The 10,304-nt window shown below is 41.1% G+C and overlaps 1 long non-coding RNA gene across 1 annotated transcript in view; it reads right to left on the bottom strand.

The window, feature by feature from the left end:
- Window positions 1-2,304: 2,304 nt before the first annotated feature.
- The window catches only part of LOC133218652 (uncharacterized), an 89,555-nt gene continuing 81,555 nt past the window's right edge, over window positions 2,305-10,304 (bottom strand). The window contains exons 3-4 of the long non-coding RNA XR_009727232.1: window positions 3,191-3,279; window positions 2,305-2,942 (exon numbers count right to left, since the gene is read on the bottom strand). This is a non-coding gene — a long non-coding RNA (uncharacterized LOC133218652). The remainder of the gene's footprint in view (window positions 2,943-3,190; window positions 3,280-10,304) is intronic.

Genomic DNA, 10,304 nt, shown 5'->3' with positions numbered 1-10,304 from the left:
ATAGGCCCCCTTCAGATACTGGAAGGCTGCTATGAGGTCTCCACACAGCCTTCTCTTCTCCAGGCTGAACAGCCCCAACTTTCTCAGCCTATCTTCATATGGGAGGTGCTCCAGTCCCCTGATCATCCTCGTGGCCCTCCTCTGGACTTGTTCCAACAGTTCCATGACCTTTTTATGCTGAGGACACCAGAACTGTACACAATACTTCAAGTGAGGTCTCACAAGAGCAGAGTAGAGGGGCAGGATCACCTCCTTCGATCTGCTGGTCACACTCCTTTTGATGCAGGCCAGGATACTGTTGTCTTTCTGGGCTGCGACTGCACACTGCCGGCTCATGTTCATTTTCTCATCGACCAGCACCCCCAAGTCCTTCTCTGCAGAGCTGCTCTGAATCTCTTCTTTGCCCAACCTGTAACTGTGCCTGGGACTGCTCCGACTCAGGTGTAGGACCTTGCACTTGGCATGGTTAAACTTCATGAGGTTGGCATCAGCCCACCTCACAAGCGTGTCAAGGTCCCTCTGGATGGCATTCCTTCCCTCAAGCGTATCAACCGAACCACACAGCTTGGTGTCACCAGCAAACCTGCTGAGGGCGCACTCAATCCCACTGTCCATGTCACTGACAAAGACATTTAACAAGACTGATCCCAACACCGATCCCTGAGGGACACCCCTCGTTACTGGTCTCCAGATGGACATTGAGTCATTGACCACAACTCTTTGTGTGCGGCCCTCCAGCCAGTTCTTTATCCACTGAGTGGTCCATTCATCAAATTGATGTCTCTCCAATTTAGAGAAAAGGATGTCGTGTGGAACAGTGTCAAACGCTTTGCACAAGTCCAGGCAGATGACATCAGCTGCTCTACGGCTGTCCATCAGTTCTGTAGCCCCATCATAGAAGGTCACCAAATTGGTCAGGCTGGATTTCCCCTTAGTGAAGCCATGCTGGCTGTCACCAAGCACCTTGTTGTTTCTCATCTGCCTTAGCATGCCTTCCAGGAGAATCTGCTCCAAGATTTTGCCAGGCACAGAGGTGAGATTGACTGGTCTGTAATTCCTGGGGTCATCCATTTTCCCCTTCTTGAAAATGGGGGTTATATTTCCCTTTTTCCAATTGTTGGGAACTTCATCTGACTGAATTCACCTGCCATGATTTTTCAAATATGATGGGCAGTGGCTTGTCAACTTCATTCACCAGCTCCTTCAGGACCCGCGGATGGATTTCATCAGAACCCATGGACTCGTTTACGTCTTTTTAAGATGGTCTCAAACCAGTTCCTCTCCTACAGTGGGCCCAAGGTCTTCATTCTCACAGTCCCTGTGTCTGCCTTCCAAGACTTGGGTGGTGCGGTCAGAGCCTTTGCCAGTGAAGACTGAGGTAAAGAAGTCATTCAGAACCTCAGCCTTCTCCAAATCCTGTATAGCCAGTTCTCCTGATAGCTTCCAGAGGGTCCTACATTATCCCTAGTCTGTTTTTTTATTTGCTACATACCTATAGAATCCTTTCCTGTTATCCTTAAGATCCCTAGCCAAGTTTAATTCTAAATGGGCCTTAGCTTTCCTAACCTTGTGCCTAGCTTCCCAGAAAACATCCCTGTATTCATTCCAGGCTGCGTGCCCTTGCTTCCACCTGTTATAAGCCTCTTTTTTCCCCTCAAAGCTTCCTCAGTAGCTCCTTATCCATTCAAGGAGGTCTCCTGGCTGTCCTGCTGCACTTCCTTCTAATTGGGATGCAACACTCCTGAGCTTGTAGCAGGTAATCCTTGAATATCAACCAACAGCCTTGCCCCCCCCTGCCCTCTAGGGCTATATCCCATGGAACCTTACTAAGTCTGCTGCTGTATTCTAGTATATTCTGTTGTGCTCTGCTATATTCTAGTGTATTCTGGCGTGTTCTGCTATATTCTAGTATATTTTGGTGTGTTCTGCTGTATTGTAGTATGTCCTGCTGTATTCTATTATTTTCTGCTACATTCCAGTTTGTTCTGCTGTCTTCTGCTAAATTCTAGTATGTTCTGGTGTGCTCTGCTATATTCTACTACATCCTAGCCCACTGTATTCAGTTCACTACATTCCAAATTACTTATAATAATTATATGTTTATTGTTCTCTCATAGCCTTCTGTAGGCATCAAGTCTTTGCAAGAACGGACTTTTGGTATCCTTCAGAATGGCCATGCCTATCATTCTTCTATCATTCTATCATACTGAAAAAAAAGGAAGATAGAATACTGAAAAAAGGGAAAAAGAATATTTCATCAAAGTGCCTCGGCTTTATTTTCCTTAGTTCTTGTCTAGAACATTTCCACTGATAGAGTTGCTAAGTGCATTCTGTTTACAAATATAAACACTTGATTTTGATCAGCAAAAATGCATCAGCACACTTGAGCAGTGTCAATGATGACATAATTACACTCACAATTTCCTCTCTGTAATGATTTTTAAATGTCAGCAGTCATTTTTTGTCTAATTGTAGCCTGCATGTCAGCACTTCCTCTTAAAACAGCATGTTCTTCTCTGCTGGAATTTCACACCTCTGCACTCACTCAGTCACTTCACCAGTGAAGATAATGAAGATGATAGAGGGCTCCAGGATATTTTCACTTCTGCAGTGTTTTACCATTTAATATCAAGCAGGCAGAATGAGGACTTTGGGGTGGAGGTTTTTATTTTAAGTACGAAGTTTGATCAGTTACGCTCTGAAAAATTATTTGAGTTTCCTGAACAAATCCCAGATTAGTCTTTGTATTTCGGGCCCCCTGCTGGTGCTTTGCTAATAACCTGTTAAAATCATGGGTTTATGATATAAATATTCCCACACATCTGTACTGTGAACTTACTTACTAGAGGAGAAGGCTTACCTTGCAGTGGAAGACAGTCTCTTGATCAATTCAGTGTTTCACATGGTGCAAAAGCAGGTGACACTTTTGCAGCAGAGGCAGCCTGTTTAGAGATGTTATTGCTACTGTCTCATGCAGTGACCTACAAGTGACTTTTGAAATGCTATTTTGCATGGTTCCAGGCCTTCAGAGCCCACAGCATAACAAGTAGGTGCATCTGGAGTCCATCTCAGCGCTCTCTTCCTCCTTCCATAGATCACAGACCACATCACCAAGTGTACGGATGTGTATCACTTGTGCAATAAACTGGCAGCTCAGCATTGAGGTTAGCAGCAAACATTTTCCACTCACCTGAACATATACTGGAATTGGAAACAGAGGCCAAAAAGTCCTCCTTCAATCCAGTTTGCATACAAGTCATCTTCAGGTATCTGATGCTGCTTAACTCGGGTTTAGGAGATAAAGCTTATAATATATTGGCTCATTTAGTATCAAAATAGGTGAAGAACCATGAAGAATGCACACTGTGAAATCAAATAATGAAACAATGTTGAGAAGTCTAATAAAAAACCCTATTATTATCTTCAATTACAAATGCACACACCTACACAGAGATATAGCAACCCTGCTTATATGTCTGAATGGTTCCCCAAAAGATAGCCAAATCAAGCAATGAATAAACAAAGAAATTGAGTCAATAATGTGTAGATGTGCAGCAGAAGTGTGTTTTCGAAAGTCCACACAACTGTATATATACATATAGGCACATAGGTGATTATGCATGTGTTCATACAATACGAATGCTGACCTGGTCCTCTTTATGGTTTATGCTGCATTTTGCATCCTACACTTTAAATTTTCCTTTTAAACTAAATTAGTGACTCAGAAACCTTCTGGAGCTATTGCAAAGGGCAAGAATTTTTTAACTATTGCACCCTATACACTTGTGAGATGTATGACTGAGCAGAGACAATCTGAAAAGAGATGCTCTGGGACACTCCGCTGCAGATGTCCACAAGGGCCAAGTCATTAAGGAAACAAAGAAAACCAAAGAAACGAACAGCCCAGCAGTCAAAAAGGAAAAGAAACCAAGTCTTTGAATAATTCTAGGAAAATATGAGTACTGAAGCCAGAGGAAGACCTGCCATGGGGAACATAGTGGGTGCAGCTAGTTTGTCTATGCCTACGCTTGACAGAACAGAAGTCAAAAACCAGAAATACAAAAAGCTGAAAGACTATGGAAGAGATGAACCTAGAATAAAGAGATAGTGATCTAGAACGTTCTTTCTCCCCTTATTTTTCCTTTCCCATTTTTGTACCAAAGAGAAAAGGAGTCACTATTAAGATTAGTCTTAAATTGGATGCAATACGCTCAAAGGAAACTTGACTACACCAAAGCTTTACCACAACACTTCCTTTTCCCTCTGAACAGGCTGCACTGCTATGCACATCACTACAAAAAAAGATCAACGCCTCTGTGCCACATTGCTCAGCTAAAGCTAAATAGGGAAAAGGGAAGGCAAGGAAAGAGCCATTCCTACAGTCTTCTGTGGTTCATGTGGCTTGCTGAAGGTGGTGATAAGGACTTCTTTATGGCTAACAATGCAAAGAGGCTACTTTGAAGAGCAGATCCATCTGTTTTTATAGAGAAGCAAAAAAGGACATTTACACATCAGTTTGACTCGGGTACACACCTGCAGAGGACAATGCAAAGCCCACACAGTTACTTGAGTTAATTCTCAGTTTCCCTGGTTTTACGGCTACTGCTGAGTATCTTGGTTTGAACCTCAAGCTTTTTAACAAACTACGACAAAGCCTTTCACTCACACAAAAATACCCTTCCCCCCCCCCGCCATATTTGAACATGAGGAAATTGGCTAAAAGGGAAATGAAGTTTTTCGCTGGAATAGACCTGAAGTATTGGATGATTGATATTTCACATAGGAATTAAGATTATGTTTTATAATATTACAGTCAAGCATTCCTATAGTTTCAGACTAATATATAAATGCTCAAGAGAATGACACATTGTTCATTTAGCGTCTAATGGTGATAAGTTCAGCCTGCAGGAGTACAGAAACATTCCTTATACCAAGTGAAACAGGTTTATAGGTTTTTATGATAAGATTGTTATGGCCTATGCCATTTGGCAGATTATTCATGACTCAGTCACTGTATACAGGTCATTGACTTCTGCTGCATCTGAAGGTGGTTGACATCTCTTTAAAATTATGCCAAAAGTATTTCAAGTTGGCCTCTCGGAAAATAATGCACATTAAATTAGAGACCACATCTGAAAACTTCAGTAGATTTGCTTCATATGAACTTGAACTGAACCTCAACCTTACAAAATGGGGCATATTAAAACTTAAAGACAGCTGAATGGTAACCATGACAACAGTACTTCCAAAAACACATAAGTGAAGCCAACATTTATATATACCATGGGGGATAGCACATTATTTTGTACTTTTATTAATACCAGTTCATGCTCTGTGCATTACTTTTAATCAGCAAGACTGTACATTATGCAGGTCTTTCCAGATATTAATTTACCTTTGAATTTTTTTGCTACTCTGACAGGTCTATATAAAATGACGATCGCTTAAAATGGGTTCCAAGTTTTAGATTTGGGTACAATATGGTCCCAAAACATTGTCTCAGTTCTCAAAGTCTTTCTCTTGGTAAAATTTGGTGCTGTAATAATGGATTGTGTTCCACTGAGCCGTAATATTGGTTAGAAGAATTTCAGGGTTTTTTTTAATTGTGCCAAAAAGAATGACATTTTCTCACTGCTTTATTTTAGGAGAAGGACTGCCAGTTTTTCAAATAGCTCATTATATTAAATTGGACTTTAATGTCCAGACTTAGATGTCTGTCATCTTTCAGTCCTTAGACTAAAGGACTGTTCTGTAGTTTGGACCCTTGATGGCACTGAAATAAAATGCTTTATGTCTCATTTTATAACCCATTTCACCCCAACCAGGGTGCTCTTTTAATCCCCTTTTCTCTTAAGTTGAGAAATACAGCTCTTTCCATCACTTTGAACAGAAATAAGTTTAGTTGTTTCTTTGTGTTTTGGATGTATTTTTGTTTGGTATTTTTTTGGGTGGTTTGTTGTTTTTTTTTGGGTTTTTTGTTTGTTTGTTTTTTGTGGGGTTTTTTGTGTTTTGTTTTGTTTTGTTTTCTTCTTAATACCCTTCCATGGGGTATTTTCCTAAATGAGGATTTTCTAATCTTTAATTAGTATCACAAATACATTTCCTGCCTTTATATTCCTCCAGTGAAAGGTTGTAGAGAGCAAGTCACTGAATTCTGCATGTCCTGTGGGACTGTGAGGAGCTACACGCTCCCCTTTCACACAGTGAACAAAAGCCAAATTCTTGCTTTTTTTTTTCTTTCAGGTCTGAAATTCTAAAGCTATAGGTGCAATACTGACGGCTGAATACTGATGATCAGGCCTTCTTGGGTGGTATGAGGGTAACGCTTGATGTAGCTCTATAATTCATCTGCCATCTTTTCTTTTGTTATTACATTGCTTTTCTGGCCTCTTACACATTTACTCAATAGCACCAATAAAGTGTTTACTAGTCGTTTCTTTGGAGATCTAATGAATTGCAAATGCAGTGTCCTTTCCTCTAGCAATACTACAGCATAAATAGTTCAGGTACTATGAAACAGAGGCACTGCATATATATGTATGTTATGGAGGGCTTTTTTATATATTTATATATATAAAACATAGTCCACTGACAATGTGCTTTTGTCCATTAACAAGTCTGATATATGTCTTTGGGATCAGCCACCTTTCTTATTTAGCACATTTAAGCAATAACTAAGATAGATAGCCTTAGATTGCAAAAAATCTGTACTTAGGTGCTAATAATACACACCATTCTTAGCTCATCTGTTACAAGCTGTCTTAAAGTTTCCCTAGTGATCTGCAATCATACCTTTTAATCCACTCTAGGCTTAGGGAACTACACCCAGCTTGCATCTGGCCTGTCCTCAATAGCTGTGCTTGCAGTCTTAGAACAGTGATTTAAGTGAGACTTACCTATCCTTCAGGGAGAAACCTTAAATGTGACATGGTGCTTAACTTATTTTGACCTCCTTTGTTTAGAGAACTTGGTTGGTTTCTCCCAGGCTCAAACCAGAGTGTAAGTTAACAGGTAAGTAGCACGGATAAAAGAGGATACCAATATTTGATGGTAAACTGCTGCCCAAATTAGCAAGCTTGTACGGATGCTATTATAACAAATTGCCTAAGATTATAGAGAGACCTCCAAAACTTGAATTTATGCACCTTACCTGGTCTTAAACATAAGGCTCTATTATTTCTTTACTTTTCAAAATAAAGATATTGCAAAGAAAACTTTCCTTGCCTGTTCAACTTGCCTATTACAGGGTATGTGTTGTTTGGGTTGGATTAATTCTCAGACATATAGGCAGCAGTTGTTAGGTATATGAGTGACAGGTGAAGTGATGGCAGTGTCTACCTTCTATTGATCTTCTCAGTATAAATTATCCTTTCCTTAGTGTGTGGAACTCTGTTCTGCTTTGGGGACAGCAGAAATAATACAACTCAGTAAATCCTATCTTCACCATGATGCCCCCCCCCCCCTTTCTTTATCTGGCACTTTGTTCATGGATGCTACTATTAAGTTACCACAAGATGACACTAAGAGCACAAATGCACTTTGTTAATTGTTCTAGCAATGAGAAATTCAAGAACAGTGAGACCCTGGAGGCTTTACAGAAGAATCACGGCATGAGCAATAAAAACCTGTCAAGCTGCCCTCTTGGCATGACCCTCCCTCTGGTTTTTCATTGAGCCTGGGTTACCGGCCCTGAGCTCCTGCAGGACACGTACTACTGCAATGGCAACAGTTTGTACCTGCTGCTGCCACCATGTATCCTGCCATCAGCTTCCGTACCAAAGCCCCTTCAAGCCACTGGGCTGAAGTCCAGCCTGGAATCACGCGTAGCATTGCTACACCTTTGGGTGTCACCAACACTAACTGAAATGGCAAGCAAGGCCCTTTCATAGGTATCTAGGGTCATCATACTTCTTCTACCTTAAATGTAGTTGGCCCAAGGAAACTTGACATTAAAAGCAATGTTAGCTGGGGTTTGTGTTATTGTGGTGCTGTAAAATAATTAAATGGAATATGTAGAAGCAGCAGCACATGCCAAGACACCCTCTTGCTTCCCAAGCATGACAGTACCACCACATCGCACAGTAAAAACCTAAGAGTTACCAGCCCAGTTGCGGGACCTATCACCATGTGTGGCTCTGTGCCTGTGCTGGTCTGGGCACAGTGCCACACTGATGTTTGTTTCTAGCATCCACACTGGCTGGGTTAGTGCAAAATCCAAGCTTTCTGCAGTAAGATTTAAATTCTGGTTTGTAGAGAATATGGAAAAGAGAGGCTGCCTGTCTTACAGCCCTCCATGAAAAGTTACTGCTTTCCCAAATGCTTAGGATCTTCAGCAGACAAGCAACAAACTGACTTATTTCTCCAGTAAATTGGGAAAACACATCCTTCTGCAGAGGTTCCTAAATGAAGCACAGCTGGATGGCTGCCAGTAAAGCCTTCGTATAGTAGTTGGCTAGGGAACAAGGATGCCCTGGCAACCACGTGTTAGTGAGGATGCTGCATAATCTTTAACAGCCTGTTGTGAGCTAAGGCTGGGGGAGGGGGCTTTTGCTTCCCACAGATTTACATAGGAGCTGCTGCAGAGAAGAAAATGACAATGGAGAGCAATGCTAGAGTGATAGATACTCAAGGCTAAACACCCAACAATTTTGCCAGTGTACTTATTCTTTCATGTGCTTGAAGCTGCAAAGTGTGACAAGGTGCCTCACCATCATGGGATGGAAGATCTAAGAAAAAATCATGAAGGCTCCTTTTGAAAATAAAAATTAAAGCTTACAGAGAGAAAAGGGGATAAATCTGGGTTATGAACTGTAATTGCTTTAGAATGTACCAACATCTGTTTGATCCCCAATTTAGGTCTGTAGTTTCAGTCTCTTCCATTGTATAAGTAAGTGTGCATCAGTGCTGTAGTAGCCAAGGAGTAATTCTAGGTTTATCATAGATATTAATGGTTTCTCTTGCTTTTCTAAAAAGCTAGCTCACTCATTTCCTGCATGCTGAGGAAGCAAGGTAAGTTCTCTCACTATGCATCACTTGATCATCCCACCCTTAGGTTAAAGTCCCTAGCGTAAAGGTTTTCCATGCTTTCATAAACTTAAACTCTTGATTAAGACAATAGGGGACAGACCACTGTATTAAAACTACAAAATATCATTGGTGGTGCAGCTATAAACTGAGGCCTTGTCAGCATGTTCATTAATCCTGTCTAGCAATGACAGCCTGAAACGTACACCAGTTATGAGGTGCAGGTGAGATCTGGTGTCTTACACCACCCTGTGCGTGCATTCAGCTCGAAGTTCCTCTTCCAAACTTCTGTGTGATAGGGACAGCCACTGCTAAGAGCAGATGGGTGCAGCGTCACAAGAAGTTCTTTGGGCAGTGGAATAAACCCAGAGGCAGATCTCATGTATTCCACAAAGACAGTATAAATCTGACTATTTCAAAGTATTAATACTAATGAATTATTTTAAATTCCCATAGGAATCATTATAAAGTTGCTATAGACATTATTACTGCTATAACTGACAGGAACAATATTGTGTTCTGTAATCCACACAAACGCAGTATTGTTTTGTTTCTTATGAGTACTTATGTGTTTTATATAATTTCTTGTGTATTTTTCCTCTATGCCCGCTGTCTACAGGAACTTTATAATAAGAAGAAACATTGAAATTTTGGGATTGTTTTCTACTGTCTTTTTTTCATACAGGCTTCTATGAGGTATTTGCTAATGGTATATGTGTGAATTCAAATTAAACCCTTAATGCTAGGGGAGGAGATCAGTTTGACATGGAATTCAACTGCTGTTGTTTTTGTAAGGAGAAAGGCCTGCTGGATTAAAGAGTGTTTGAGTGTATCTGGTTGACTGAACTGCTTCCTCAAGGAAGTATTCATTCAGTCAATATCCTGAAGGGTTAAGAAAACAGAAACCCATAGTTTCACTGAGTTGTTGTTATGTACGTTGCCAAGGGAACTGTAGCTGGAATGTTAAATGTGTTGTTTCTCCCCAGACCCACAGGACTGGAGCTTCAGTGTCTTGGTGCGCCCTAATCCTCACAATTAGCTTCTACGTAGTGGGGGGCTTATGACACTGAATCAGACTAAATACTTGTTAGTGACACTAGGTAACATTCCCACATTGCTGGATAGAGCAAGTTTAGCATCATACTCATGTCGTGGTTTAAGCCCAGCCAGCAACCCAGAACCACACAGCCACTCACTCACTTCCCCCCTCCTTCCTCCTCACACTCCCAGAGGGATGGGGAGGAGAATCAAAAGAATGTAACTCCCATGGGTTAAGAACA

This window comes from Neopsephotus bourkii, unplaced genomic scaffold (genome assembly GCF_033783945.1).
Source record: "Neopsephotus bourkii isolate Nb327-2 ecotype Australia unplaced genomic scaffold, CSIRO-AGI_Nbou_v1 NB_1279, whole genome shotgun sequence".
In the NCBI taxonomy this organism is placed as follows: Eukaryota; Metazoa; Chordata; class Aves; order Psittaciformes; family Psittacidae; genus Neopsephotus; species Neopsephotus bourkii.
The sequence above is the reverse complement of the archived record's forward strand: the minus strand, read 5'-3'. Positions and strand labels throughout refer to the sequence as shown.